A 12,697-nucleotide genomic window follows, 5' to 3' on the forward strand; every position below is an offset into this window, starting at 1 on the left:
ACATTGTAAGAATATTTTTAGAGATGTAGACAAAAACCAGAAGAGATAGCTGAAAGAATTAAGTCTTTGTACCAAGGAGCAGGTTTCAAGAGTTGGGGAAGGTGGGTGTAAGGTTCTACTGTTGTAGTTATAAGTCTTGTCACAATATTAGACTTGTCCAAATTAAGTATTGTTAAACCAAACTATATTGGCCTGAGGAGCCCTCCATCCTGATGTACTTCAGTTATTGTAAACAAACCACTACCTCACCTGGGAGACTGCTTCCTTAACAAATTGCTGAGTCATAGCCTCTCCCAACAGCCATGTTTCAGTCACTCAGACTGCCCACCCTTTAAACTGTGTTCCTGAAGACAATCACCATGCTGTAACAAATACCATGCGGTAACCAACTCAGGTGTTTTTCTAGCCGTTTTCTTTCTCTCTTTCTTCCTTCCTTCCTTTCTTTCTCTCTTTCTTTCTTTTTAAACTGTATTTATTAATTCATCCAGAGTGAGAAAGAGAAAGAGAGAGAGAGGAAAAGAGAAAGCAAGCCACCAGGTCAGGACTTGAACCATGGTCAGCCAACGTCGGAGTTTAGTGCCTTAACCACCATGCCACTTGCCAGCCCCCTATCCATTTTCTTCACTTCCATATTTTTATAAGTCACTTTCGTTTTCCTGCCCATAAATAACTTGAACATGTGGCACCTAAGAGTTCCTTGAAGCTGGTGTGGAGCACCCCTCCACACCACTAAGGCATGGTCATGCCACATCCCTTTTCCTCCATCTCTCCTTCCTTTCAGGATTTTGGGTACACACACATACAGGCATCAATGAGCTGTACAAGCCACTGGAGCAGAGACTTGAACCACTCAGTCATCCAAGGTATAATTTTTTAAAGATAATTATTTTGTAAATCATTATTATTTTTTAAAATTTGCTACAGGGCACATGCACTTACTAGAAAGACACAGAGACTGGGAAAGTGAGAAAACAAGCCGCCGGTTCTGGGACTCGAACTGTGGTCAAGCCATGTGGAAGTCCAACACCTTAACCACCAGGCCAACTGCTGGCCCTCCACTGCATAATTTTAAATGAGGTATAAATAGAGGAATACTTCTCACTAGTGCATAGCAGAGGTTCCCAAACTTTAATGTGCATAAGAATTGCCTCACTGCAGGAATTCTGATTGAGAAGCTGGTTGGCTCACAATCTCCATTTTAAACAAACACTCCAGGATATCCTTATACAGGTGGTCCACACAGCTTGGGAAAACACTTGGGTGGTATTCCATTCTCTAGCTCCCAGGGCATTCCATCAAAAGGAACACTTGTAAACTGGCTAAACAACCCATTTCATGAGTCTCAAGTGAATAACAAGCAAGGATTGAAAAATCGGCTGCATGAAGGTACAGACAAGACATTGCTGATATTTTGCTAAACTCCCTGGAGAGAGAAAGCAAAACTTTTGCTTTCCTGGCTTTTATATTAAAACAGCAACCACCACCAACCGCTGCCCCCCACCTTGGTTTGCCAATAAATGTTGGATACACACTCTAACCTCTAGGGGGAGCCCAAGGATCTCCTCACACAACTCCATTGCTGTGGGAGGAAAACCTGAAGGAGGTCAAGGACTATTGGGCTTTATTGCTAAGGGTGGAGCTAAGAAGGGAAGAAGCTAAGAGCATTTGCTTCCGTAGGGAATGTCCTTTACTGCTGGCTTCTATTTAACTCTGGATTTTGAAAAGTGGGTTCATGGAAGTAGGCTTAGGCTGGATTTGCCAGGGTTGTGAAAGATAAAATTATTCTGACACTTGTTAAAGAAGGGCACGACAGACTATTCTGGAGGACTACTGTGATGGAATCTTGCAGTGGGAAGGAAGATGACGCTCCACCCCCAAAGCAACAAGCACAATTGGGAATTTACAGCTAGAGAACAGTGAGTGGGTCAGTGGACAGAGTATTACCAAGAGGAGACAGGAGAAGTTTTGCTAAACTGACTTAAAAGAATTGTTGCTAAAGGCAAGACAAGGACTTAAAGTAAATGGGGGAGGGGGTGAAGAACTTGATCAGATATGGAGGATGATCGGATATTAAGAATGGAGAATCTCAGGGCCAGCAGATGGCATGGTGGTTAAGCACTGGACATTCCCACATGGCTAACCACCACCATTCAAGTCCTGGGCCTGGCAGCTTGCTTTCTCACTTTCTGTGTGTGTGTGTGTGTGTGTGTGTGTGTGTGTGTGGTCAAATTAAAATAAATGAATGAATAATTACAATAAAATAATTTTTAAAAAAACAAAGAAACAAAAAAAAATGGTGACTCTCTCCTAACTAAGTACCAGAATTCTTGTAAAACCAGGCTATGCAGGCCCAACCAAGATGGGGACCAGGGTCAAAACTTAGTCCTGAGGAGGGCCAAGAGGAGCCTAAATAGGTTTGGTCAGGGTTTACGGAGAAAGAACTCTTTTCTCTTGGTTTCCTTTTATATTCTTTCACCCCTTCCCAAGATAAGATCAAAGTGCAGCCCTGAGGGCAAAGGGCCTGGGAGGTAAAAGACTTTTACTAGGCCTTGATCTTTAAGTCCTATCTAACTTAGTTGAAGATTAGAGTGGGAACTGGGTCCGATTTCCAGCTGTAATATAGAAAATAATTTTTATTTTCCTAGTTCTGTGTTTAATCGAGGCTCACTGCTCGGGCCTTGACCGTGAACTTCCGCAGCAGTTACAGCCTCTCCTTCATGTTACACCCGTTTCCTTGGGCTGCAGATCCAGGGGTTGGTACTTCTTGCCCTTGTAGAATTTTCTGAGGTTTTCTGAGTCTGGTTAATAACAGAGTGGGAACAGTGAGAACCCGGGCAACAAATATGCCGACAACTCAGATCTTGGCCAGCTTGGATGTGGCGCAGCTCCACCTGTCATTTGGAAACACACAGCTGGGACAATTCCACCTTCAGGTCATACGGATGCTTCAACCCTCCCCCTTGCTGTGCAGGTCCTGAGTCTTAATTTTGACCATAGCTGAACAAGCCACCCATACCTAATGTTCCTATCTTAAGAATTTTTCTGAGTTCTAATGGGGCGTCCACACAGGTGCTATTGAAGTATTTAGGGATCCCTGATCCAAAGTTTCTCTTTACACACACGACTAACCTTATTGATATATGAAATATGACACGCACTGTGTGCGTGTGTGTGCACTAGAGGGAACATGTGTTTGCCAGAGAGAGGGAAGGAAAGAAAAAAATCACACCCTCTGGGAATGGTCACCCACACCCACTGCATTTCTCCATCCTGATAGGACATGGAGTGCGCATGCACACACACTCCCAGCATTTTTCTCAAGTCATCAGGTCTTTCTTTTTTCTTTTTTTAAGAGAGATTTTTTTGCTATAGGGCACCAGAGAGACAAAGAGACAGGGAGACAAAAAGTGAGAAATCACCCCCAGGGAGGATGGTGATGCTACAACCCCTCTACACCCTTCTGCATTCTCTTCTTGGGATCGTGGGCATGCATGCACACACGCACTGCTGGAGTTTTAAGTGGCCAGGTCCAGGACTCCGACCGTGATCAACTACGTGGGAATACAGCAACATAACCATTACTCCATCTGCTGATCTACCCCAACATTTCTTTTTAAGTTTCTCTCTTCCATAAACAAAAGAGGTGTTTGTTTTTTTAAAGAGATTTTTGCCTTAGGGCCTGTGTGCCTGCCAGAGAGAGAAAGACAGTGAAAGGGAAAGTGAGGTATCACCCCCTCAGGGGGTGGCCATGCTGCAGTCCCTTCTCCATTCTCCTTCAGGGATCTTGGGTACACACGCACATGCACCTGGTGTGATTTTCAAGCTACCAGGTCTGCAATTCAAACCATGGATGGCCATGTGGGGTCTAGCGACGTAACCATTTGCTGTCCCTCACAACAGGGTTGGATGCTGCAATCCACCCTCAGCCTCAGCCAGCCCTGTGTCATACGTACAAGCTTGGCTGGCGTTCTCAGGGAGCTTTCCTGATTCAAACCAGAATCCTCCCATGGGGGCCAGCTTCGCAGAACACATGCATTTTACCACTGTGCCACCATCACCCCCACTTCCCCACACACATATTCTGACATAGAAAGTACATACCTACATACTTAAGTCCCTTTATTTTTTCTGACCTAGAAAATAGATGGAATAATATGCCCAAATTTAATCTAAGCCTCCCTAGAATATGTCATAAAAAAACAAACAAACAAAAAATAAGCTACAGAACAATTCGATCATTAAGACCATCTTGTGGGGACCGGCATGCAGTGTGGAGGCTAAGGCAGATATCCCACATGGCTGACTGTGTAGTTCGATTCCCAGACTGGCGGCTTAAAAATCATGGCTGCACGTGTGCATGCATGCCCAAAGTCCCTAGAAGAGCATGGAGGAGAAGGGACTGTAGTGTGATCATCTCCCTCAGGAGTGATTTCTCACTTTTCCTCTCTCACTCTCTCCAGCATGCCCTATAAGAAACTTAAAAAAAAAAAAAAAAAAAAAAAGTATTGTGAGTGCTTTCCCACAAGTGGAAGGGGCCTGGGATGTACCAAATACTCTACCTGTTACCTCATAACTTGGAATAAACTTATAAAGGAGGTTGCATGTCCTCACTAAAGATGAGAACAAGCCTTAGAAGTCTAAATAACTTACTCAGGGTAAAACTGCTAGAAAAGCAGAACCAAGAATATACACGAGAAAAGAGATTTTTGCTACAGGGCACATACATTTGCCAGAGACACAGAGAGAAACAGACAGAAAGCAAGAAATCATGCCCCACCCTCCCCCCTGCAAGGAGAGACGGCTACACTGCAATCCCTTTTCCTCCATTCTCCTCTCAGGATTTTGGGCATGCACATGCACCCAGTGTGAGTTTCAAGCCGCCAGGTCTGGGACTCAAATCACAGTTAGATGTGGGAGTCCAGTGCTTTAACCACTATGCCACCTGCTGACCCCCAGAACCAAGAATTGAGTTGAGGTCTGGCAGTAGTCCTAGTTAAAATTAGTTCTACCCTTTAATCTGAAATAGAATTATAACACATACTTTGTAATCTATTTTTTTCAAATGATATGTCATGAACAATCTCCTGCTTTATAAGTTTCAGTCACTTTTCTTTTTTTTGAGAGCGATTTTTGCAATAGGGCATGTGTGCTCACTGAAAAGACAAAGAGAGACAGAGACATAAAGAGAAAAATTACCCAACAGGAGGGTTGACCACTCCGCAATCTCCTCTCCTCCATTCTCCTCTTGGAATTTTGGGCACACACGCACATATACCCAGCTCAAGTTTTAAGTTGCCAGTTCCATGACTGAAACTGCTTTCGACTACGTGGGAGTCCAGCAACGTAACCATTACGCCATCTGCTGGTTCCCAAAGTCACCTTTTTTGTTTTTGCTTTTGTTTTTGTTTTCAAAAACAACTTTATTCATGACACATATTTAAAAAAAAATTCCCACCCCTGGAAATGAGCTAAAAAAAATAAACAAAAGTCACCTCCCACCTCCCTGTTTCCACTTCCTCCCATTCCCTCCAAATAAAAGGGAAAAAAAAGCAAAGGAAAAACAAAACAAAACAAAAAACTGAAAAACAAAAACACCCCAAAACCCCCAAGAGTTCTCAGACAAAGAGTCAGTGAGGATATCCCTGGCCTTAGATAAATCCTTGTTTAGAGGAAGACAAATCAAGGTGATCCCAGAACGAACCAACAGACCAGGCATCAGTACAACAGACCGAGATTTCCCACGAGCCTGCTACCGTGCCTGGACCACCAATCACAACAGCTCCCGCTCTCGATTATACAGTGGTTTTAACAGCAGGCCCTGGGGTCGTGTCTACAGGGGCCGGGCTAGAGCGACATCATGGTATTCCCCTTACTAAAAAAAGTGTGTATTAGGAGGAAAGAGAGGAAAAAAAGGAAAGAAGGAAAAAAAAAATTAAAAAAAAACAACAAAAAACAGAAGATGACCTTGATGGAAAAAATATTTTTTTTTTTTTTTTAAAAAAAGATATACTGTGGAAGGGGGGAGAATCCCATAACTAACTGCTGAGGAGGGACCTGCTTTGGGAGCAGGGGAAGGTCCAGGGAGTGGGGCAGGGGGCTGCTTATTCACTGGGGATTTGTTATGGAACTGCGCAAGCTGTTCCCCACGTTTCCCTGCCCCACTTCACTCCCTTGGGGGCTGCTCAAGGGTAGGTGGGCATGGGTGGTAGGTTTTTTGTTTTTTGTTTTGTTTTGGTTTTTAGTTTTTTTTACCCAGGGCTCTGGAAGGACACCAAACTGTTCTGCTTGTTACCAAGGTCACCTTTTAAAAATAAAGATTGGGTACTTCCAGGAAAAGACGGCAGTGTGAAAAGACATGGTTGATTCCTGTGCCTCCCAACTCCAAAAATGACCAAAGACCAAAGAAATATAAAGTAAGGAAATGCCAGCATTGAAGACAGAGAAGAGAGGCATGTAAACAGCAGACACCTCGAGGCTTTTGCTAGAGCTGGGGCAGGCGGGGTAAGGTTAAAGAGTATCCAGCCAGTGGTGCAGTGGTTAAGGTGGCCAGATCCCACATGGCCTACCGCATGGTCCGTGTCCTGGACTTGGCGATTTGAAAACCATGCCAGGTACATGTGCATGCATACCCAAAATACTGAAAGGAGAAATGGAGAGGTGTTGTGGGTGACCATCCTCCAGGGATGCTTTCTTACCTTCATTCTGTCTCTCTAGCACCATCTCTCATGCACCATCTCGCAAATTTAAAAAGGAATACCTAAATGAAATTACCATATTTAACTACAGAAATTCAGAGCAGGGGCCAGCCAGTAACATGGTGGTTAATGCAGCTGGATCCCTCATGACCAACTGCTTGGTTTGAATCCCAGACCTGGCGGCTTGAAGGATACTCCAAGTGCCCTGTGTATTTGCCCAAGATCCCAAGAGGAGGGGAAAATGGACGAGAAGGTGACCATCTCCCATCTTTCATACGTTTTCATTCTCTTTCTGGTAAATGCACACACCTCTGGGAAAAAAAAATTTTTTTTTTTTGAGAGGTTTTTGCTATAGGGCACGTGCACTCACCAGAAAGAGAGAGAAGAGCAAGAAATCAATCCCCCAGGGGTAATGGCCATGCCACAATTCCTTCTCCTTTATTCTCCTCTCAGGATCTTGAGCACGCACGCACATGCACCTGGCGTGAATTTAAGCCACCGGGTCTGGGACTCAAACCGCAGTTGACTACATGGTAGTCCAGTGACATAGGCATTACACCAACTGCTGGTCCCCTCAAAAACAAAACAAAACAAAACAAAACATTTTTTTAAGACAGATTTTTTGCTATAGGGTGCATGTGTTCGCTGAAGAGAGAGAGAGAGATAGAAAGTGGGAAATCACCCCCCTGGAGGGATGGCCACACTGCAATCTCTTCTCCTATTTTCTTCTTGGGATTTTGGGCACATACACATAAGCACCTCATGTGAGTTTTAAGCTGCCAGGTCTGGGATTTGAACTGCGGTTGACTACGCAGGAGTCCAGTGACATAACCATTACATCTGTTGGTACCAATCTCTGGCAAAAAAACAAACAAACAAACAAAAACCCCTTAATTCAGAATATCCGATCAAATTTGAATTTCAAATAAAAAGAAAATAGATAAAAAACAAATTCAAAATAATCATTTATTTATTTATCACTATTTTTAAATTTGCTACAGGGCATGCATGCTTAGCAGAGACAGGGAGAAAGAGAGTGGGAAAGTGAGAAAGCAACCCACCAGCTCCAGGACTTAACTGTGGTCGGCCATGTCGGCAGAGTCTTGTGCTCCAACCACCATGTCCGATAAGAAAAGTTTTATACTAAAAATTACTTACATTAGTGTCCCATGTAATTCAAATTTAGCCAGACTTCTTATATTATATATATGACAGGCCTTCCCAAGATCCCCTTCAGTTTCCCTGAAGGAACTGCAAGATCAGGAAGGGAGGAGGAAGGAAAGCTAAGCAGGCAGGCAGAGAGGACTGAAGGGAGGGATGTGATGAAGGTTAGGGCTGTAGAAGCGGCAGGCTGACCAAAGATCTGCCTCGGGAGCTCTAATTAGTTGCTGAGGATCCTGTGGTGATCGTTAGTGATCCTAAATTGCAGAAAGTCTAAAGTGGGAAAATAGGCTCTCTCAAATGCTACCACTAACTGAATCCATTAATACAATTTCTCTCTCTCTCTCTTAATTTGCCAGAGTATGCCCACACATGTACCTGATGTGTTTTCCAAGCTGTCAGGTCCAAGACTCAAACCATCAGTTTGCCAGAGACCAAGAGAAGAACTGGGAGGGGGAGGTTAGAAAGGAATCCTCCTGGGGATGAGCACACTGCAATACCTTCTTCTCCATTTCTCCTTCTTCTTGGGATCTTAGGCACACATGCATGCATGCCTGGAATGTCCCTCAAGCCACTGGTCCAGGACTTGAACTGTGCAGTTGGCCATGTGGAATCCAACCCACTTAACCACCAAGCTACTGACTAGCCCTAATGTAATTTTTCTAGAGCACAATTTGGCTACATACCAAAAGATTTAAAACGTGTATACTTGGACCTAACAATAGCTTGCATAGGAATTTATTCTAAAAAATAATAAATGCCTTCTTTAAAGTATTGTTAATAATAACAAAAAATGGACACAACTGAATGGCCAACAATAGAAAAATGTCTAAGTTGTAGTAGAGCCACACTGAGGAATACTGTGCAGTTATTAAAAATGACTACATAGATCACTTATTTTTATTTCCATGATTTTCACATGTTAATGGGAAAAAAAAAAGGCAGGCTACAAAAATGCGTTACGGCAAGATTGCATTTTTGTAAGTATATGAAAATGTCTGACAGGGTACACAGAGTATTTTGAAAAAGTTTGTGAAATAAATGGGATTAAAGTACAAGTTCATGGGAGCCAGCAGATGGCATAATAGCTACGTCACCGGACTCCCACATGGCCGACCACAGATAGTAGCTATGTCACCGGACTCCCACATGGCCGACCACAGTCCGAGTCCACACCCAGAGGCTGGAAAAGCACACTGGGCTTGTGCCTGCGTGCCCAGACTCCCGAGAGAACGGCCATTCTCCTTGGGGAGTGATTTCTGGCTTTCTGACTCTCTCTTCTCTCCAACGAGCACATGCACCCTCTATAGCAAAAATTCCCCCCCCCCAAAAAAAGTACAAGTTTATTATGGTGCAAAAAAATTTTGAAATCTATGCATAATTTTTTTATAACATGCACTTCCCATGAACTTTTTGAGGACCTATCTCATATACAAAATGTCAACTATAGTTTAATAAAAATACAAATGGTTATTTGTTTTTACTAATATTTATTTTATAATATTTCTTTAAAATGTCATTACCTTGATAAATTTCTTAAAATGAAAACTCTAGGCTGCCCCCTCTGCTCTTGCGCTCTGGCGAGGTCTTCTCCAGGAGGATCTTGGGGATCCCGTGTGTGCTGTACCTCTGCCTTGCCTGGTGGGGTCTCCAGGTCCCACTTACACCCCCTTCCTGGCCCCCCACTGGAAGCGGAAACTGCACAGGATGGCCTCAGCCTAGCATGAGGGTGGGCACCTGGCAGGTCAGAGGTAGCCAAGAAACACAAGTCCAACAAACAGCTCGACGAGGATCAGCACGACTCCATCTTCTTTGACAAAGACCATCGTTACAAACGCAAGGACTGAAAGTGGAAGACGAGGAAGAGAGGATAAAAGCAGGTTCCTGGGGAAGAGAAGGGGAGAAAGCAGAGAAGAGTAAAGGAGGATTAAAAACACAAGATTGTGACCGTGTGGAGAGCAAGGTCCAAACAGACCTCCAGTGTTATGCCTCTGTAAGATCAGAGCTGCCTCCCGAGAAGCTTCTGGCAAACTCTTTAACCAAACAAGAAGCAGAACAGACACCCCTTCAAGAAGCATTAAATCAATGAATGAGATAATTGCAGAGAAAAGACCCAAATGCTCTCTGTGACTGATTTTACTGCTGCTGGCTACTCCGTGATCATTAAACACCCAACGGATTTTAATACCATGAAAGAAAAGATCAAGAACAATGACTACCAGTCCATAGACGAACTAAAGGATAACTTCAAACTAATGTGTACTGGTACTGTAATCTACAGCAAACCAGAAATCATTTCTTATAAAGCCGTGAAGAATGTGTTGCACTCAGGGATGAAAATTCTTAGCTAGGAGAGAATTCAGAGCTTGAAGCAGAGCATAGACCTCATGGCAGCCTTGCAAAAATCTCGAAAGCAGAAAGACAGAACAGACGCCTCTCAGAGTGGCGAGGACGGTGGGTCCTGACCAAGAGAGAGGGAAGTCTCTGGAGATGCTGAAGCACAAGTCTTCAAAAGTCACAATAAGGAAAATAAAGACAAAGATATTTTTGAAGAAAAATGTAAAAGCAATAATTTAGAGAGCAGGTGGTCCAGCAGGTGGTGTGGTGGTTCAGGCACTGGACTCCCATGTGGCTGACTGCGGTTTGAGTCCCAGACCTGGCAGCTTGCTTTCTCACTTTTCCTCTCTCTCTCTCTCTGACACTTTCTGATGAATATAGCAAGTAAAATAATGACAATAATAAAATAAAGGGAATAATTCTTTTTAAAAAGAAAGAGGGACCAGCAGTTAGTGCAACAGTTATGTCACTGGACTCCCATGTAGTCGACCGTGGTTCAAGTCCTGGACCCGCGGCTTAAGAAAGAAAGAGAACAGGAACAGAGTTACCACGTAGTTAAGGAATCTGGAGGAAAGCTGAACAGGCAGCTTGTTAATAGTCAATGTGAATTTGAAAGAAGAAAACTAGATGGAACGACACACGGGGACTTCTCCATCCTGTGGATTCCATCGTAGGAGAAGCAGGCTACTTCCCTGTAAGACTGGGGATGGCAACTAGAAGACATCAGTCTGGAGTGAATACTTCACAGAGTTCAAAGAGGATAAAAGGAATAAAGTAACTCCAGTGTTACATCTGAAGTAGGGACCCTGTAGTTCTTTTTTTTTTTTTTTTTCCCTCTAAGAGGTTTCTGCTATAGGCACATGCACTCACCAGAAAGACAGAGACAGACAGAAAGTGAGAAATCACCCCTCAGGAGGGATGGCCACGTGGCCATTCCTTCTCCTCCGTTCTCCTCTCCGGATCTTGGGTACAAACGCACATGTGCCCAGTGTGAGTTTAAGCTACTGGGTCTGGGACTCGAACCACAGTTGGCTACATGGGGGTCCAGCGATGTAGCCATTACGCCATCTGCTGGTCCCATACCCTACAGCTCTTATGTACCACATTACAACTGCACACTTGGAAATATTAGCAAGGGTGATTCTTATTTAATCTATTCAATTTATGGGGAAGACTCTGATCTTTCAAGTGATTTCAGCATCCATGAGCTTTTGGCCACATATCAAGATTATCTATACGTTACGGCAGACAGTTTACTGCACATTTTAACAAAAGAAGGGCACTCTAAGACCCTACTGGAGTTGGAGCCATCATCACCTAAAGATGAAGGCCAAACTAGGACACCTGACACAGCTAAAGAATTGGAGATTACAGAAGTAGAGCCAGGGGACGTTTGACTACAGTACTAGGCTCACCACACTGAAAGCAGTAACTTCGGCACTCCAGTTGACGTTTTTGACTCTGAAGAGGCCGAAGTGTTTCAGAGGAAACTTGGAGACCACCAAATATTGCTCTGGGAGCTCCAGGAACCTGAGAATGAGCGTCTGAGCCCTAGCCCCCTCTGAATAGATCTCTCCTGGATCCCTCAGATCCCTCACACAGAGAACTGCATCTCACTGAACAGGTGGCCAATAATCTAGAAGAACTTGCATAGCAAGTAACTCCAGGTGATGTCATCAGCATGTATGGCATTCAAAATGCAATGGGTATTTCTATTCTTCCCCTTGACATAGAAAACAACTTCGTAGATTGAACAGAAGCTTTTGAAGAACCTAAAGTTGCTAGTTATGGACCTGGTGGATGTGAAGCTTAACTGGTATTTGATTATATATTATGTACATTTTTTTTATTCTGAATTTTGAAATGCTTTAAAGAAGATATTAAATATTTGTAAATTGCTTTTAATTAAACTTTGGAACAATTACTTTTAATGTTCCAGAGATTGGGGTTCTACTAGATAATAAAGCTGAATCTGGGACTCTAAGGGAAAAAAAACTTAATTGATGATATGTTTTGATTAAGTATAAAATGAGAACTAACCCCATAGCCGAGTGGTTAAGGGAGATGTATCTCACATGGCTGACAACAGTTTTTTATATATATATATATTTCAATTTATTTATTTGCATTCATTCACTGTACATCATTACAGCATACAAAATGAGATTTTCCATCCAGAGTACACTGTATATTGTCTCAATCAAGCACATCAACATACATGTTATTGTCAACAAACAATTTTCCATTTCTTGTTTCCTATATGTTTTGCTTTTTTCCCCCCATCCTTCATTCCCTATCTGTTCCCCTCTGCCATCTCCCACTCTCCTCCCACACTGTCTCTGGTATCTATGTTTGCTTTCTATACTGTTTTCCCCCCACATTTTATTGAATTGCTAACGACCTTAATTAATCTAAATATTTTCATAGCAAACACAGGAGATATATACATTTCCATGAACACAAGTCTAACTTTACGCATCCTATAAAGTAGCACCTAGCTGGGG

The 12,697-nt window shown here is 43.2% G+C and overlaps 1 pseudogene; it reads left to right on the forward strand.

Annotated features, from left to right (window-relative positions):
• The first annotated feature begins 1,279 nt into the window (after window positions 1-1,279).
• On the forward strand, window positions 1,280-12,006 carry LOC102468187 (bromodomain-containing protein 7-like; annotated as a pseudogene).
• Window positions 12,007-12,697: the final 691 nt, after the last annotated feature.

The sequence above is a fragment of the Tupaia chinensis genome, unplaced genomic scaffold (genome assembly GCF_000334495.1).
Source record: "Tupaia chinensis unplaced genomic scaffold, TupChi_1.0 Scaffold144952_1, whole genome shotgun sequence".
NCBI lineage: Eukaryota > Metazoa > Chordata > Mammalia > Scandentia > Tupaiidae > Tupaia > Tupaia belangeri.